General features: G+C 40.3%; 1 pseudogene; it reads right to left on the bottom strand.

The window, feature by feature from the left end:
• The window catches only part of LOC129519895 (E3 ubiquitin-protein ligase RING2-like), a 66,006-nt pseudogene that overhangs the window by 24,186 nt on the left and 23,942 nt on the right, over positions 1 to 17,878 (bottom strand).

The raw sequence follows: 17,878 nt of genomic DNA, 5'->3' as shown, positions 1-17,878 counted from the left end.
AGATGAGGACTTGAGCTGAAAGCAAGAGCTGGATGCTTAAATGATTGAGCCATCCAGGGGTCCCAAATTTGCTTTGCTTTTTAAAAACAGCTGTAGTGAGCTATAAGTCACTACCATACACTTTACTTCTTTAAAGTATACAATTCAGTGGTTTTTAGAATATTCCGAGTTGTGTATCCATTGCCACAATCAATTTGGGAGCTTTTATTACTCTATAAAGAAACCTGCTATCCTTCCTTGCATCTATTTCTCCCATTCCTCTGTGCCGTGCCTTCAGCAACCACTGCCTTACTTTCCGTCTCTATAGATTTGTCTAATCTGGACATTCTAAATTAGTGGAATTGTACAATATGTGGTCTTTTGTGTTTGGCTTCCTTCACTAAGCATAGTGTTTTATTTTATTTTTTATTATTATTATTTTTTTAGCATAGTGTTTTAAAGGTTCATCCATGTTGTCCAGGTACCAATATGTCTTTTCTTTTATGGCTGGATAATATTTCATTGTATGGATATACCACATTTTGTTTGTTCATTCATTGTTTTATTTCCACTTTTGGGCTATTAGGAAAATTGCTGATATGAACATTCATGTACAAATTTTTATGTGGACATATGTTTTCATTTCTTTGGGGTATAGATTTAGGAGTGCAACTGTTGCATCATAGGGTGACTGTATATTTAACCTTTGGAGAAACTGCCAGACTGTTTTCCAAAGCGGTCAGTTGCACTGTTTTATGTTCTCATCAACAACATATCAGGCGTTCCAATCCACATCTTCACCCATATTTGTTGTTATTATTTTTTTATTATAGTAATCCTAGCACCTAGAAGTGCCTGGGTGGCTTAGTGGTTCAGCATCTGATTCTTGATTTTGGCTCAGGTCATGATCTCAGGGTCGTGAGATGGAGCCCCACGTGGGCTCCATACAGGACACTGAGTCTGCCTGGAATTCCCTCTCCCTCTCCTTCTGCCCCACTCCCCCTCAACTCATGCTCACTCTCTCTTGCTGTCTCAATCCCTCTTAAAAAAATACAAAACAAAACTCTCCATTAATCACAATGGGAATTTAGTTATTTAATGCAGCCACTAATCTAATGTTACCAATAAAATCTAAGCAGTTATATCACAAAACCAGGGTTATATTCAGTAGACATACATTAACAATCTATACAACTTAACATTACACCAGAAAAGGAACTGAATGCAAATTTCCCCTGATTTTTGGTGGTCATCAAATATCATGGCACCGGTTACCAATAAAATTGTAAAAAACATTTTAAGTATTCTCAATAAAATGGTAAAAAAATTATTTATTTATTTATTTTTAAATATTTTATTTATTTATTCATGAGAGACACACAGAGAGAGAGAGAGAGAGGCAGAGACACAGGCAGAGGGGAGAAGCAGGCCCCATGCAGGGAGCCTGATGTGGGACTCGATCCCAGGACTCCAGGATCACACCCTGGGCCAAAGGCAGGTGCTAAATCACTGTGCCACCCAGGGATCCCCAAAATGGTAAAAAGTTTAATGAGCCTTTTAGTTTCCATATCAGGCTGAAGATTTAAAATATCAAGCTGGCCCAAATCTGTAAAAAATGACAGATAAATATTTACAGTGACTAGGCAGGTTATTTAATTAAAGTGTTACTGGAGGACTACTCATCCTTAACAAAAACAAAAACAAAAACAAAAAAACAAAACAAAAACAAACAAAAAAAAACCCACGCCTCTCTGAGGTTAATTTCTCAGTGCAAACAAGTCTTTGTAAATACTGTGATAATATAAACTTGGAATCAAGACAGTGATGAAAAATAACACACATGCCAATCTTATTTTGATCTGTCTTCATAAAGCCTTCTGGTGCCAATGCCCAACACTGTCCCCAATATAAAACTAAATTAAGAAGAGCAAAGTGACTCTACTTGCTGATATTGTTCTGCAGAGTTATCTTTCAGTAGGGCAAGGCTCAAGCTCCATTAACTTGCTTCTCTTGAGTGTGATTAGCAGAGAACCAAATTTATAAACTGATAGGATTACTCAAAATACTGAACACACTTTTCAAACAGAAGCAAACTTCCGCCCCCAAATGTTAGTTTCATGTGCCATATTATTCTTCAAACTTACATGGATACCAATAAGAAAAAATTAGGAAAGCTTTGACCACATCTTGTACCTTTTGTCAAGGCACAAAATATTTCCATATTTTAATAGGAAAAAACATCAAACACATAATAAAGGAACTGAAGTGACAGTAAAGCTAATACAAAAAAACCAATTCAGAAGACCAATTCAATTTTTCTTTCTTCAGTGAAATCTGTAAGTAAATCAAGTTTTCATAGAAGTTGCCATTTTATTTGTTTTCTCTTTCCCAGGATCAGAAATTCCAAAATCTTGGGGGAAAAAATGGGGGGAAAATAACATTGCATGACAAATAGACACTAAATTCATAAAGAACCTTTTTTTAGAAATGAGATATTCCATAAAAAAAGAAATATTACCATTTGCAATGATGTGGAGGGAACTAGAGGAGCTAAGCAAATTAAGACAATCAGAGAAAGACAATTATCCTATGATCTCATATGTGGAATTTAAGAAGCAAAACAGAGGATCGTAGGAGAGAGAGTAAAAAATAAAACGACAAAATCAGAGAGGGAGACAAACTATAAGAGACTCTTAATCATAGGAAACAAACTGAGGATCACTGGGGAGGAGGGGGTGGGAGGGTGGGGTAACTGGGTGATGGGCATGAAGCAGGGCATGTGATGTGATGAGCACTGGGTGTTATATATGACTGATGAATCACTGACCTCTACCTCTGAAACCAATAACACATTATATGGTAATTAATTGAATTTAAATAAATTTATTTTTAAAAGCCTTAAAAAATGAAAACAAAAAATTAGGTATTATGGAAGAAAATGCCGTGAAAATAATAACATGAGAATTGTTTTTTAGGCCCAGTAAATTTGAGTCCTGGTCTTCATAAAGATAGAATAGCTTATGTAAGAAACTATTATATAGGACTCCAGGAAAAGTCAAAACACATGTTATTTAACATTCTGTAGGCCTAGACAACTTTTGAGGTGAAGGAAAAGGATAGCCAATTGAATCTTCACTTAAGAATACAGAACTATGCCTGTCCAATGTATATTGTGTCTTAGCTTCCATTTTAAAAATTGTTCTGTACAGAAAGATGCAGCGGGGGCGGGAGGGCAGAGCAGGTGGAGGGAAGCCACCCTGCTCCCAGCGCTGGGGGTCTGGGGATGGGAGCAAGAGGGCTGTGAAGGGTCTGGCCTGGCCCAGGCTCCCCCTTGGGCTCAGCACGTAAGGGCTTTCAATGAATTAAGTGAAAACTTTTTTTTTACAAAAATGCAAAAATCAACAAAGCTCCAAACCTATTGGAAATAAATATGAACTTACAAAAAAAAAAAAAAAAAGAATACAGAACTAGAGGGATCCCTGGGTGGCGCAGTGGTTTAGCGCCTGCCTTTGGCCCGGGGCGCGATCCCGGAGATCCGGGATCGAATCCCACGTCGGGCTCCCGGTGCATGGAGCCTGCTTCTCCCTCTGCCTGTGTCTCTGCCCCTCTCTCTCTCTCTGTGACTATCATAAATAAATAAAAATTAAAAAAAAAAGAATACAGAACTAGAATCTGCACTTAAGAATACAGAACTAGGGGGTTCCTGTCTGGCTGAGTTAGTAGAACATGTGACTCTTGATCTCACGGTTGTGAGTTGAAGCCCCATGTTGAATGTAGAGTTTATTTAAAAATAAAATCTTGAAAAAAAAAAGAATACAGAACTATGAAGCATTGCTGGGTCAGAAGGGTGTTCCAAAATGGAATATTTTGTGAAATCATACAACTTAGATATATTTTTAAAAGGAAAGAAATAGTACTAAATAATTACAGTTCCCTCCAAAAAGGAAATCTCAGGGCGCTTGGGTGGCTTAGTGGTTGAGTGTCTGCCTTCCGCTCAGGCCATGATCCCCGGAATCCTGGGATCGAGTCCCACATTGGGCTCCCCACACGGAGCCTCCTTCTCCTCTGCATATGTCTCTGCCTCTCTCTTTGTGTCTCTCATGAATAAATAAATAAAATCTTAAAAAAAAAAAAGAAAGAGGAAATCTCAAATTAAGGAGAAAATATTCTGATAGTATAAACGAGCCTGGCTCATAAAGCAAACCTAACAATGTATCCAAGATTCTGTCCATAAAAGTAAAGCCATGGATGGCATCTTTAATATTAAAGAAATAGGCCATAAAAAAAAGTTCTTTCTCAGATGTGGTTTTAGTAAAAGCTCCTTTGTGCTCCTTTGTGGGTGCATAATAAAGTACCATGAGTTTGCTCACTTTCCAGTATTATTCATAGACCAGTTCCAAAGAAAAAGAGCCATTTAATGCAGTGACGTCCCCATTGGCTGTTACTATGTAAATGGTATGCTACTGCTTCTCACTGTGTATCAAGCTCATCTGGTTTGGTTTTCCTTTGCTTCAAAGTTCTTCAAAAGCTGACTTCACAGCCAGAATCTTGACAAGTGATCAACAATGGCATCACCTCAAACCTTTATATATCTGGTCTGTGGACTGTCATCTTTTTCCATTAGTGTGGGAGGAGGCCTGAATACTTACTGTTTCAGTAGCACCATCTAGGACTGGATCAAATGCCACTGTTGCATTGCTGTTATCAAGCTGATGCCGGGAATGACCAGATCTTTGGGTCCTGCTTCCTGATTACTGTGTGTGGAAGCATCACCACTGTCCTCTGCTCCAGTTCCATTTTCAGTGTGTTGCTTCTTGCCTTGCAATGATCTGTTCATGGACAGTATCTTCAGTCCTTCATCCGTGCTGTGACTGAGTGCTTGTTGATCATTGTGCTTGTTGATCACGGCTAGTACTCTCTCTCCATGAACTTCATATTCTCCATGACTTGGATAAATCTTGCTGATGAATGCATCAATATTTGAGTCTGGTCTTCATGATCTTTTAGAAACTAGCTTTTTTCGACAGGTAAGATATTCTTTTTTTAAAATTTATTTTTTAATAGAGAAAGAGAGAGAGAGTGGGAGGGGCAGAGGGAGAGGGAGAGAGAATCCCAAGCAGATTCCACGGTCAGCATGGAGCCTGACTTGGGGCTCAATTTCATGACCCTGAGTTCAAGACCTGAGCCCAAACCAAGAGTTGGACATTCAACCCACTGCGCCACCCAGGCACCCCAGGACGTTCTTTATTGCCACTTCTGAGGGCTGTGATAGTGTAGTCTGCACAAAAGCTATGTAAACACTCCTTTGCAATCACGGTGTTCTCCAACATATCCAAACAAATTGGGTATATTAATTGGCTGTGTAGTCTTGAAGATGAAACTCCAATTTTTTTTAAATATTTTTTTTAATTTTTATTTATTTATGATAGTCAGAGAGAGAGAGAGAGAGAGAGAGAGAGAGGCAGAGACACAGGCAGAGGGAGAAGCAGGCTCCATGCACCGGGAGCCCGACGTGGGATTCGATCCCGGGTCTCCAGGATCGCGCCCTGGGCTAAAGGCAGGCGCCAAACCGCTGCGCCACCCAGGGATCCCGAAACTACAATTTCTAAGCCATCTGTTGTTGCCACCTGAGATGTTCATTGTAATTCGTATAAACAGAGTTTCCATATTTTGCTTAATGGTTGAATTCTGAGACATTGCGGCTCCTGCCCCCAGCCCAGGACTCACTGGCTACTGCCAGATCCAGACTCAGGTACCAGACACATGATATCAAAACATATTTCTGTTTTTTAAATTAAGATTTTATTTGTTTATTTGGTAGACAGAGAGCACAAGCAGGGGGAATGGGTGAGGGAGAAGCAAGTTCCCCGCTAGCAGGGAGCCCTATGCGGGACTCAATCCAAGGACCCTGAGATTATGATCTGAGCCAAAGGTAGATGCTTAACTGACTGAACCACCCAGCCACCCCATCAAAACATATTTCTTAATGAAAAAATGACCTGAAGTGAAAGTCAGTGCTAGATCTGGTGACTAAAATGTAGGAAAAGCTAAGAGGCATGTAATTGTTTTTTAGCCAGAAGACTATTTTATAACTGACTTTCAAATCCTGTATATATAGGAATCATTGAGAATCTGAAGGATAACTTAAAATTTTCAACTAAACTACACTGTAGTAATATTCATGAGTTTGGGGATTTGTGAAGGTCTCAGGACTGGACCTGTGAGTGCCAAGAATCTAATCCAGGTTCAAATCCTAAATTTGCCTTGTCACAGAGACAGTATTTTAAGAATCTTGCCCTTGAGACAGAACATGAGAGACTCCTAACTCTGGGAAACGAACAAGGGATGGTGGAAAGGGAGGTGGGCGGGGGTGGGGGTGAATGGGTGACGGGCACTGAGGGGGGCACTTGACGGGATGAGCACTGGGTGTTATACTATACGTTGACAAATTGAACTCCAATAAAAAAAAAAAGAAAGAATCTTGCCCTTAGCTATCTCCTTGCTTCAGTGGCAAGGTAATTATTGAGCTATTCATTTGTGCTTTTAGTCTCACTGCTATAGGAAGACTCAAATAAAGGTGAGAGATTTTTAATATTCTTTGTTTCTCCATCCAAGAAGCCTGTGTGTCCCGAGCTTGGGCTCCCCATCCTTTGAGAGCTCCTGATGGCTTTTATGTTGCAAAGCTGGGGAAAGAGGGAGTACAAGTAGGATTGCCACGTAACATATGGGATGCCCAGTTAAATTTGTATTTCTGTTAAACAACTGATAATTTTTTAGTATAAGTAACCTCCCCCATTATTTGTTGTTTATCTGATGTACAAATTTAGCTGCATGTTCTATATTTATATTTACTCAATTTGATAACCCTAAGTGAAGGATAAAATTTACAGCTCCCTCACCAAGCTCCCCCACCCCATAAGGCTTTTATTTGGAAGAGTACAAATCATTTCAAAGAGACTATATTAAGGGTGGAGGAAGTGGAGTGGCAAACTCAAGAGTTGGCGTTTTGGGAATGGCCTCTGGGGTTGGATTGTGAAGGTCTGGGACCTGTGCTTTACTGCCATGTGACTCCTGAGAAAGTCTAGCCCGCCCAGGGAGCTGGCAGTGGGGGTGGGTATTGTGGAAGCTGGACAGTGTGGTGGCTGGGGAGCTGCACTGCCCAAACCCCTGCCAAAGGGGGATCCCTGGGTGGCTCAGCGGTTTCGCGCCTGCCTTTGGCGCAGGGCACGATCCTGGAGACCCGGGAGTCCCGGGAGTCCCGGGGTCGAGTCCCGCGTTGGGCTCCTGGCATGGAGCCTGCTTCTCCCTCTGCCTCTCTCTCTCTCTCTCTCTCTCTCTCTCTCGCTCTCTCGCTCTCTCGCTCTCGCTCTCTATGTCTATCATAAATAAATAAAAATAAATCTTTAAAAAAAAAAACCCTGCCAAATAATCCTATACTGCTGTATGGCTCAAGATAAAGCAACAGGGGCAAATGGGACTTGTCTGACACATTTCAAATGATTCAAATGATTGGCATGAAGTAAGTGCTTTAGTTAACGTTTTGAACAAACGGGATAATATGATGTTTCTTGACTTTCCATAACATACATCAAAATAATATTCATTGTACTTCTATTTCTATCAAAGAAGTTTCTTTCGCTTCCTCCTTTCCTGAATGTCCATGGATTTTGCTCTGTTAGGGCTTATCTGCTTTGGCACCAGGTACAGCAGTCAAAAAATCCCCACAGTGTCCATTTTACTGTCCAAATTACAGAAAAATACGTACTATTTGAGCACCACAAAAATATCACAAGCACCATCTAAAAATGGTTTCAGCCTGTTTTTAAGCATTCTCCAGTACAATATTTTAGCACAGCTGAGATATTTTGAGAGTCCCTTGGAGGTTTGTGATGAAGGAATGGGACCAGTATTTTTCACTCAGCCTAATTACTAAATGATTACTAATACAAATAATTTCTATAACTCTAGGTATATGTGTGACTTTGAACATGGCAGATCCTTAAGGTAGAGTGTGAAGAGTGGAGATTGAATGCCTTTCCTCTGCTGTGAGCAAATCTGCCAGACGGATGAGCTGGAGAAGGTCATTCATCCTCTCCAAACTAGTTTCTCATTTGGGCTCAGAATTAAATATCACTAAGATTCTTTCCTTTTTTTTAATTTAATTTAATTTAATTTAATTTAATTTAATTTAATTTAATTTTATTTTATTTTATTTTATTTTTATTTTTTTGGTTCTTTCCAATATAAAGAGATTGCTATTTGCTATTCAAAGACCTGGATTTTAGTCCTGGCTTTGCCAGTTATTAGCTGTGTGACCTTGGGCAAGCTATAAAACCTCTTTCAACCTCTGACTTCTCACTTGTAAAATGGAGATAATAACATTCCCGGGTTGTTCCAAGGGCCGAATAAACCAAAATATGGGATAATACTTTCTTTTTTTTTAAGATTTATTTATTTATTTATGATAGACATAGAGAGAGAGAGAGAGAGAGAGAGAGAGAGAGGCAGAGACACAGGAGGAGGGAGAAGCAGGCTCCATGCCGGGAGCCCGACGTGGGACTTGATCCCGGGACCCCAGGATCGCGCCCTGGGCCAAAGGCTGAGCCACCCAGGGAATGCCCCGAGATAATACTTTCTAATAAACCATGAAGTAATAAATTAATGCAGAGGTATCAGTTTTTATTTTTAACAGTAGCTGATCATAGGTGTGCCTGGGTGGTTCAGTCAGTTAAGGGTCCAACTGTTGGTTTTGGCTCAGGTCATGATCTTATGGGTCGTGAGATTGAGCCCTGAGGCAGGCTTTGCCTGCTTGAGATTCTATCTCCCTTTCCCTCTGCACCTCCCACCCTCACCCCACAACATTAGTAAATAAACAAATATCTTAAAAAAAAAAAAGAATAGCTGACCATATAGTAAAACAAAATAAAACCGTTATTATTTATGGTTTTGGTTTCTTCAAAAGTCACAAAAACAGGGAAATCATGAATGTATTTACTGGACCTTTATAGCAATAGGCAGTTAGTTTAAAATATTGGACTTATATAAAATGGTGGACTCTGGGAATGCTTGGCCATGGTAAAGGAATAGAGCCTCTTCACTCTGATATGGAGGAGCACTGAGCCAACACCAAGGAGCAGCTGAGTTATTGGTCTGCAGCAAGACACAGAGCACAACACATCAGGTGGCCGTGAAACACTTTGCTTCTTGGGACCTAAAAAAAATCATGCTTCTCGCTGGGGTTAAATTATATAAAACAATTTTGATGGACTCCATAGTGTGGGGGGAGTTGAGGGAAGGATAATTTTAGGTAAAAGGAAATCTGCTTAACTGTTCCATGACCTGAATAATTTAGGCAGGCAATGCAGTGAAATGAAGTTGGAAGTCCCAGTCCCATGGACTGACATTTTTGGTAATGCATTTTCTTCTACCAAGAGTCTCTAGACTGCTCCATGGGATCCCAGAATTCTTTGGAAGCTGCACCAGATCCAGGGGACAATTCCCAAGGGTTATTAGAGTTTGGATAAATGTATTGGGTGGGATTATATAGTACTGCATCTGTTTGGGTTATATGATTATTAGTTCATGTCAATTAGTTATTGAGTTATTAGTTATTGACTAATTGATTCAGCCTTTAGTAGGAGCCTACTGTGTGATAGGTTTTGTGCCAGGAACTGGAAACACAAAGTTTAGTAGGGCTGGTCTTGACCTCACCTAGTTCACAGAGAGGTGCAGGAGAGTGATATAAAAATGGATACTGTATTTATTTATAACTCAAGATGTTGGGATCCCTGGGTGGCGCAGCGGTTTAGCGCCTGCCTTTGGCCCAGGGCGCGATCCTGGAGACCCGGGATCGAATCCCACGTCGGGTTCCCAGTGCATGGAGCCTGCTTCTCCCTCTGCCTATGTCTCTGCCTCTCTCTCTCTCTCTCTCTCTCTCTCTCTCTCTCTCTCTCTGTGTGTGTGTGTGTGTGACTATCGTAAATAAATAAAAATTAAAAAAAATAAAAAAAATAACTCAAGATGTTAACTGCATACCTCTGGTTTCTATCACTTGTGTTTATTCTTCCTGAGTCTCAGTTTTCTCATCTGTGAAAGGGGAGTAATAACCCTTCCTTTACAGTATTGCAGAGTTGTTTATGTAAATCTTGGCTCCTTGTATGTCCTTGTGCCCCTCCCCCACACAGAGAATGGCTTGGCAATGGGAGAAGGCTGTGCCTTCTTTTTGAGGGGCTGATTCCATATGGCTTTTTCAGGTTACAAGGAATGACTGGGCAACCTGAAGACTGGGAGACTTCTTGTAAGGAATTCTAGTACCCAGCCAGCTACTCTGTTATTGTTGGCATCTTTATTTCTCTCTCAGATTTCCATCATCAGCCCTTCTTTGGGTCCCATCCAATGGAAGACCCACAATTGGAAGTCTCAGTTAGATAAGAGAAGACTCACCATCCAATATAGAAGACCCACCCAAGGTGAGGCTTTGGCCCAGAGAAGTCTGTCTAGTGTAGCTAGACATTTTCTTTCACAGGTAAATATGAATAAAGGCTGATTTTTTCTAAGTTTTTGTTTTAATTCTAGTTAGTTTTATTTTAATCCCATACAGTGGTATATTAGTTATAGGTGTATAATATAATAATTCGACACTTCCATACATCAGCCTGTGCTCATCACAAGTGCTCTCCCCATCACCTTTTAAGCTATCCCCCCGTCCACCTCACCTCTGGTAACCATCAGTTTGTTCTCTATAATTAAGAGCCTGTTTCTTGCTTTGTCTCTCTCTCTCTCTCATTTTCCCCTTTACTTGTTTTGTTAAATTCCACATATGAGTGAAATCATATGGTATTTGTCTTTCTCTGGCTTATTTTGCTTAGCATTATACTCTCTAGCTCTATCCGCATCATTGCAAATGGCAAGATTTCATTTTTTTGTATAGCTGAGTAATATTCCATTTCATAGGGGCGTCTGGGTGGCTCAGTCAGTTAAGAGTCTATGTTCAGCTCAAGTCATGATCCTGGGGTCCTGGGATTGAGCTCCATGTCGGGATCTTTGCTCATTAGGGAGCCTGCTTCTCCCTCCCCCTCTGCCCCTTGCGCCCTGGCTCATGCTCTCTCTATCTCAAATAAAATTAAATGTCTCAAATCCTTAAAAAAAACCTCTACTGTATATGTATGACACCTCTCTTTATGCATCCATCAGTTGATGGACATATGGGCTCTTTACATAATTTGGCTATTGTAGATAATGCTACTATAAATATCAAGGTGCATATATCCCTTTGATTTAGTATTTTTGCATTCTTTGGGTAAATACCTAGTAGTGCAATAGTTGCATCGTAAGGCAGTTCTATTTTTAAAGCTTTGAGGAATCTCCATACCATTTTCCAGAGTAGCTGCACCAGTTTGCGTTGCCACATCCTCGTTAATACCTGTTTCTTGTGTGTTGATTTTAGCCATTCTGACAGGTGGGAGATTACACCTCATCGTAGTTTTGATTTGTATTGCCCAGATGATGAGTGGTGTTGAGCATCTCTTCATATGTCTGTTGGCCATCTATATATATTCTTTCAAGAAATGTCTGGTAATGGGCAGCCCGGGTGGCTCAGCAGTTTAGCGCCGCCTTTAGTCCAGGTTGTGATCCTGGAGACCCAGGATCATCAAGTCCCATGTCAGGCTTCCTGCATGAAGCCTGCTTCTCCCTCTCTCTGCCTGTGTCTCTGCCTCTCTCTCTCTCTCTCTCTTTGTGTGTGTCTCTCATGAATAAATAAATAAGATCTTTAAAAAAAAAGAAATGTCTGGTAATATCTTCTGACCATTTTAAAACTGGATTATTCATTTTTTGAGTGTTGAGTTGCATAAGTTCTTTTTTTTTTTTAATTTACTTATTCATAGAGACAGAGAGAGGCAGAGACACAAGCAGGCACCACACAGAGAGCCCGATGTGGGACTCGATCCAGGGTTCCCAGGATCACACCCTGGGCTACAGGAGGTGCTAAACCACTGCACCACCGGGGCTGCCACATAAGTCCTTTATAAGTTTTGGATACTAACCTTTATAGCAGGTGTCATTTGCAAACATCTTCTCCCATTCTATAGGTTGCCTTTAGTTATGTTGATTGTTTCCTTCACTGCGCAGAAACCTTTTTATTTTGATGAAGTCCTAATAGTTTATTTTGCTTTTATTTCCTTTGCCTCAGAGGCGTATCTAGAAAAAATACTGCTATGGCCAATGTCAAAGAGGTTGCTGACTATGTTCCCTTCTAGGATTTTGATAGTTTCCTGTCTCATGTTTAGCTCCTTAATCCATTTTGAATTTATCATTGTGTATGGTGTAAGAGAATGGTCCAGTTTCATTCTTCTGCACATGACTGTCCAATTTTCCCAACACCATTTGTTGAAGAGATGTCTTTTTCCCATTGGATATTCTTTCCTGCTTTGTTGAACATTAATTGGGCATATAATTGTGGGTTTACATATGGGTTTTCTTTTTTTTTTTAATTTTTATTTATTTATGATAGTCACAGAGAGAGAAAGAGAGAGAGACAGAGACACAGGCAGAGGGAGAAGCAGGCTCCATGCACCGGGAGCCTGACGTGGGATTCGATCCCGGGTCTCCAGGATCGCGCCCTGGGCCAAAGGCAGGCGCTAAACCGCTGCGCCACCCAGGGATCCCACATATGGGTTTTCTATTCTGTTCTATTGACCTGTGTGTCTCTTTTTGTGCCAGCACCATACTGTTTTGATCACTTAGAGCTGTGTAGTATAGCTTGAAGTCTGGAATTGTGATGCCACCAGTTTTGCTCTGCTTTTTTAAGGTTGCTTTGGTTATTCAAGGTCTTTTGTGGTTCCATACAGATTTTAGGGTTGTTTGTTCTAGTTCTGTGAAAAATGCTGCTGTTATTTTGATAGGAGTTGCATTAAATCTGTAGATTACTTTGGGTGTTTTATTTTAACAATATTTGTTCTTCTAATCCAAGAACATGGAATGTCTTGGTGTCTACTTTAATTTCTTTCACCAGTGTTTTATAGTTTTCAGAGTATATGTATTTTACCTCTTGGTTATGTTTATTCTTAGGTATCTTATTATTTTGGATACAATTGTAAATGAGATTGTTTTCTTAATTTCTTTTTCTGCTGCTTCATTATTGGTGTATAGAAATGTAACAGATTTGTGTACATTTTGTATCCTTTGACTTTACTGAATTCATTTACAGTTCCAGCAGTTTTTTGGTGGAATCTTCGGGTTTTCTTTTTTTTTCTTTTTTAAAGATTCTATTTATTAATTTGAGAGAGAGAGAGATAGCAAGAGAGAGCATGAATGGGGGCAGGGAGAGGGAGAAGCATACCCCTTGCTGAGTAGGGAGCCTGACATGGGCTTGAACCTAGGAACCCAGGGTCATGACCTGAGCTGAAGGCAGATGCTTAACCAACTGAGCCACCCAGGCACCTCTGGGGTTTCTATATTGAATATCATATCATCTGCAAATAGTGAAATGTTTACTGCTTCCTTACAGGTTTGGGTGTCCTTGATTTCTTTTTGCTGTCTGATTGCTGTGGCTAGAGCCTCCAGTACTATGTTGAATAAAAGTGGTGAGAGTGGACATTCTGTCTTCTTCCTGACCTCAGGGAAAAGCTCTAAATTTTTCCCAACTGAGTATGATGTCAGCTGTGGGTTTTTCATGTAAGGCCTTTATTATGTTGAGGTATGTTCCCTGTAGAGCTATTCTGTTAAGAGTTATTATCATGAATGGATTTGTACTTTGTAAAATGCTTTTTCTGCATCTATTAAAATGATCATATGGTTCTTATCCCTTTTTTGACCTGATGTGATTGATTGATTTGTGAATATTGAACCATTCTTGCAACCCGGAATAAATCCCACTTGATCATGATGAATGATTTTTTAAAATGTATTGTTGGATTCAGTTTGCCCATATTTTATTGAGGATTTTTGCAACTATATTCATCACAGATATTGGCTTGTAATTCTCATGTTAAGTAGCATCTTCATCTGATTTTGGTATAAGGGTAATGCTGGCTTCTTAGAATCAGTTTGGAAGTTTTCCTTCCTTCTCTATTTTTTTGGGATAGTTTTAAAATAGATATTAGCTCATCTTTAAATATTTAGTGGAAAAAAAATAAATATTTAGTGGAATTCCCCGTGAAGCCATCTGGCCCTGGACTTTGTTGGGAGTTTTTTAGTTACTGATTCAATATCTTTTTTAGAAGTATTTTATTTATTTGTTCATGAGAGACACAGAGAGAAGCAGAGACACAGGCAGAGGGAGAAGCAGGCTCCCTGTGGAGAACCCGATGTGCGACTCAATCCCAGGACCCTGGGATCACAACCTGAGTCAAAGACAGACGCTTAACCACTGAGCCACCCAGGTGACCCTGACTCAATTTCTTTGCTGGTTATTGGTCTTCTCAAATTTTCTACTTCTCCTTGTTTCAGTTTTCGTAGTTTATATGTTACAGGAATTTATTGGTTTCTTCTACATTGTCCAATTTGTTGACATATAGTTTTTCATAATATTCTTTCATGATTATTTGTATTTCTATAGTGTTAGTCGTTATTTCTCCCCTCTCACCCATGATTGTATTCATTTGAGGTCTTTTTCTTTTTTTTTTTTTCTTAGTAAGTCTGGCTAGTGGTATATCAATTTTATTGACTTTTTTTTTTTTCAAAAAATCAACTCCTGGCTTCATTGATGTATTATATTATTTTTTTTAGTTTGTATATCATTTATTTCTGCTGTAATATTTATTATTTCCTTCCTTCACCTTGTTATAGGTTTCCTTTGTTGTTATTTTTCTAGATCCTTTAGATGCAAGATTAGGTTGTTTATTTAAGATTTTTCCTGCCTGTTAAGGTAAGCCTGGATTGCTATAAACTTCCTTCTTAGAACCACTTTTGCTGTGTCCCAAAGGTTTTGGACCATTGTGTTTCATTTTCATTAAGGCTGCTATTTTTCAAAAAGTACAATAAGGGGCAGTGTAAATGATTTGTAAGTTTCTGGCTGTAAGACACAGACCTGAGAACAGAACAGTTTGTTGATTTGGACTCACAATAGTTACTCAAAATTTTTCACATAAAATGTGTTTTACATGGTCCCTTATTTTATCCTCACAGCAGCCCAAGGAAAGTAGGGACTATTACACTTAAGAGACAAGATAACTGAGGCTTACAGAGCTTATTGAAGTTGTTTCAGTGCAGAACCAGGATGAGATGGAGTAAGTTCTGTTGGATTCCCAAGCCCCTGTGATGTCATGGGGGTTCTCCCCTCTGAGAGAGGCCTAAACAGGACCCTTTTCTGAAGTCAACACCAGTACTGGTTGTATTTATTATTGTTCACTGGTTTATTTTAATCTTCAGGATGTTCAGGGAACTGCTTATGTTGCTCCCTTCCTTACAGTGGCTAATGGAAAGCTTAGAGTCAAAACTGTGGCCCTGAATATCAAGTGTATAGGAATTCATAGCATGGATTTCATGGACTAGCTTTACTTCTCAACTCCTTGTTACTTGTCTACCCTTAATTTCTCTTTCTAGCATTGTCTCACCCAGCCTTAGCTTGTTGACATGTTGTATCTTTTTTTTTTTAAGATTTATTTATTCATTCATGAGTCACACAGAGAGGCAGAGACATGGGTAGAGGGAGAAGCAGGCAGCCTAATGCAGGATTTGATCTCAGAGCCTGGGATCATGACCTAAGCTGAAGGCAGATGCTCAACCACTGAGCCACCCAGGTGCTCCTTATTTATTTAGATAGATGAAGAGAATGAGAGAGAGCACAAGCAGGAGGAGGGGCAGAGGGAGAGAGAGAATCTCCAGCAGCCTCCACACTGAGTGCAGATCCCAACACACGGCTTGATCTCACTAGCCTGAGATCATGACCTGAGCTGGGATCAAGAGTCAGACTCTCAACTGACTGAGCCACCCAGGCACCCCCTGTTGTGTGTATCTTTATGAGCCTCCTTAAATCTTCTCTGTTTCAAAGTTGAGCATAAACAAAAAATTCCTAAGAGGTACTTATTATATCATGATGATAACTATGATTGCAACAGCTCCAACTTCTAACTGTCTGAGCCACCTATTTCCATGGCCACACCCAGAGTCACCTTTGAGGGGACCTGCTCCTTCACTCCAGCCTTGAACTCTAATATTTTATTTTCTACCAATCCCCTCCTCACTGATTCCACCCACTCATCAACCTTTTTTACATACTTAGTACCTTGACTTGGCCCATTAGTTTCCCCATGGTCTCACTCCTTTTCCTAACCAAATCTCACTTCATGAGCTACCAATGATCTCTTCCTTGGTCCTCCTACAGCCCCGGGCAACCTGATTATGGCTGAAAAAGATACAGACAAATATCAGCCCACCTTCCAGCCTTTGTGCTTCCTTGGCTTATTCAGAGTGCCTTCCCTGGGACCCTGATCAGCTATTTCTCTGGTTACTCACATGGCCTATCTTAAAAGGCCTCTGTTCCTCTTGAGTCCTTCTTCTACAGTGAGCATTTTTCAGTGAGCTTGTCTTAGTCCTATGGTCACAATGATTGGTTCAAGGATGAGCATGAAACCAACTTGGTCCAATGAGACAGCTTGCCCCTTTAAGGAATCTTAGTCTCTAGCCAACTGATTAGCACCCTTAATTTCATCTGTAACCTTAATGTAACATAGTTACATGTGGATTATGACATGGTTATCTCTTTTGGGGGAACATTATTCTACTACAGTGACTATTTTGTCACTGTGCTGACAAGGCCAAGAGCTGAGCTGAGCACTAGGAAATTAAGCATGAATAAGAAACACTCCCTAATCTCCATTCATTCATGGTAGGAGCACTTCTCCTAGGTTTGGGGAATTGGGGAAGGCTTGAAAGCTTTCGGGAGAAGGTGATGTCAAAGCTGGCAAGAGTCAGATGAGCAGAAGCTAGCCAGGTTGAGGGTGGATGGTTTAAAAAAAGTGTTCCAAACAGAGAGGATAAAACACTCCAGAGGCTCTTTAAAGAGAGAGTATGGGTTATCTAGATGGAAGAGAAAAGATTTGGTTGACTTAGACAACAGACAAAATGGAGAGGGGAAGACAGTGATGATGCTTTGCAAGGTAGGACTGTTGAGTTTGGGCTTTATCCAGAAGGTGAGTAGAGCACTATTTAAATGGGGGAGTGACCTGATCAAATTCATGAAGTAGAACCATTACTCAGGCTGTTGTGCAGAGGAGGCACTGATAGGAAGATGGCTCAATAGGAGTGCTGGAGACCCCAAACAAGGGAGAGGCAGTGAAGAAGGGAGAAGATGAGTGATAGAAGATCTGAGACAGAATCATGAGGGTTGGTGAATGAAGTTAAAGGTAATGCCTAGGTTTCTGTTTGAACAATGAGTGCTTCTGTTTGTGCTTTTTACTGACACAAAAGTGCAGAAATAGGTCATGTTTGGGGGAGAAGCTATAATAAGATGCTTTCGGGACATGTTAAATCTGAGATGCTTGTGGCCATCCTAGAGCAGACTCTAGCAGACAAATATGTTAAGTTAGAGACTCACAAGAGAGGTACAGAATGGAGATACATATTTTGGTGTAAACATCAAATAGATGAAAGTCATGTAAAGGGATGCTTTCTCCTAGGGACAGAAGTGGAGAGAAAAGACAGGACGTCATAGGATAAGAAGCACAAATGTTGGAGAGGCTGGAATGGCAGGGTAGGCCTCTGGTAACCAGAGGGACCAGCTTCCTTTCCCTTCCTGCTAATTTCTTGCCCTTTTTTCCTCCCTTATTCCCTTCTTTGCTTCTTTCTTTTCCCCTCCCTTGCTTCTTTCCCTTTCCTCTTTCCCTTTCCTGGATTCCAATTGAGTTTAGGCTTGACAAGACCAAATGAGGTGGCAATAATAGTGGCATGTCTGAAGACA

Source organism: Nyctereutes procyonoides, unplaced genomic scaffold (assembly GCF_905146905.1).
Source record: "Nyctereutes procyonoides isolate TBG_1078 unplaced genomic scaffold, NYPRO_anot_genome, whole genome shotgun sequence".
Classification (NCBI taxonomy): Eukaryota; Metazoa; Chordata; class Mammalia; order Carnivora; family Canidae; genus Nyctereutes; species Nyctereutes procyonoides.
Note: the sequence above shows the minus strand (reverse complement) of the source record. Positions and strands in the feature narration are given on the sequence as shown.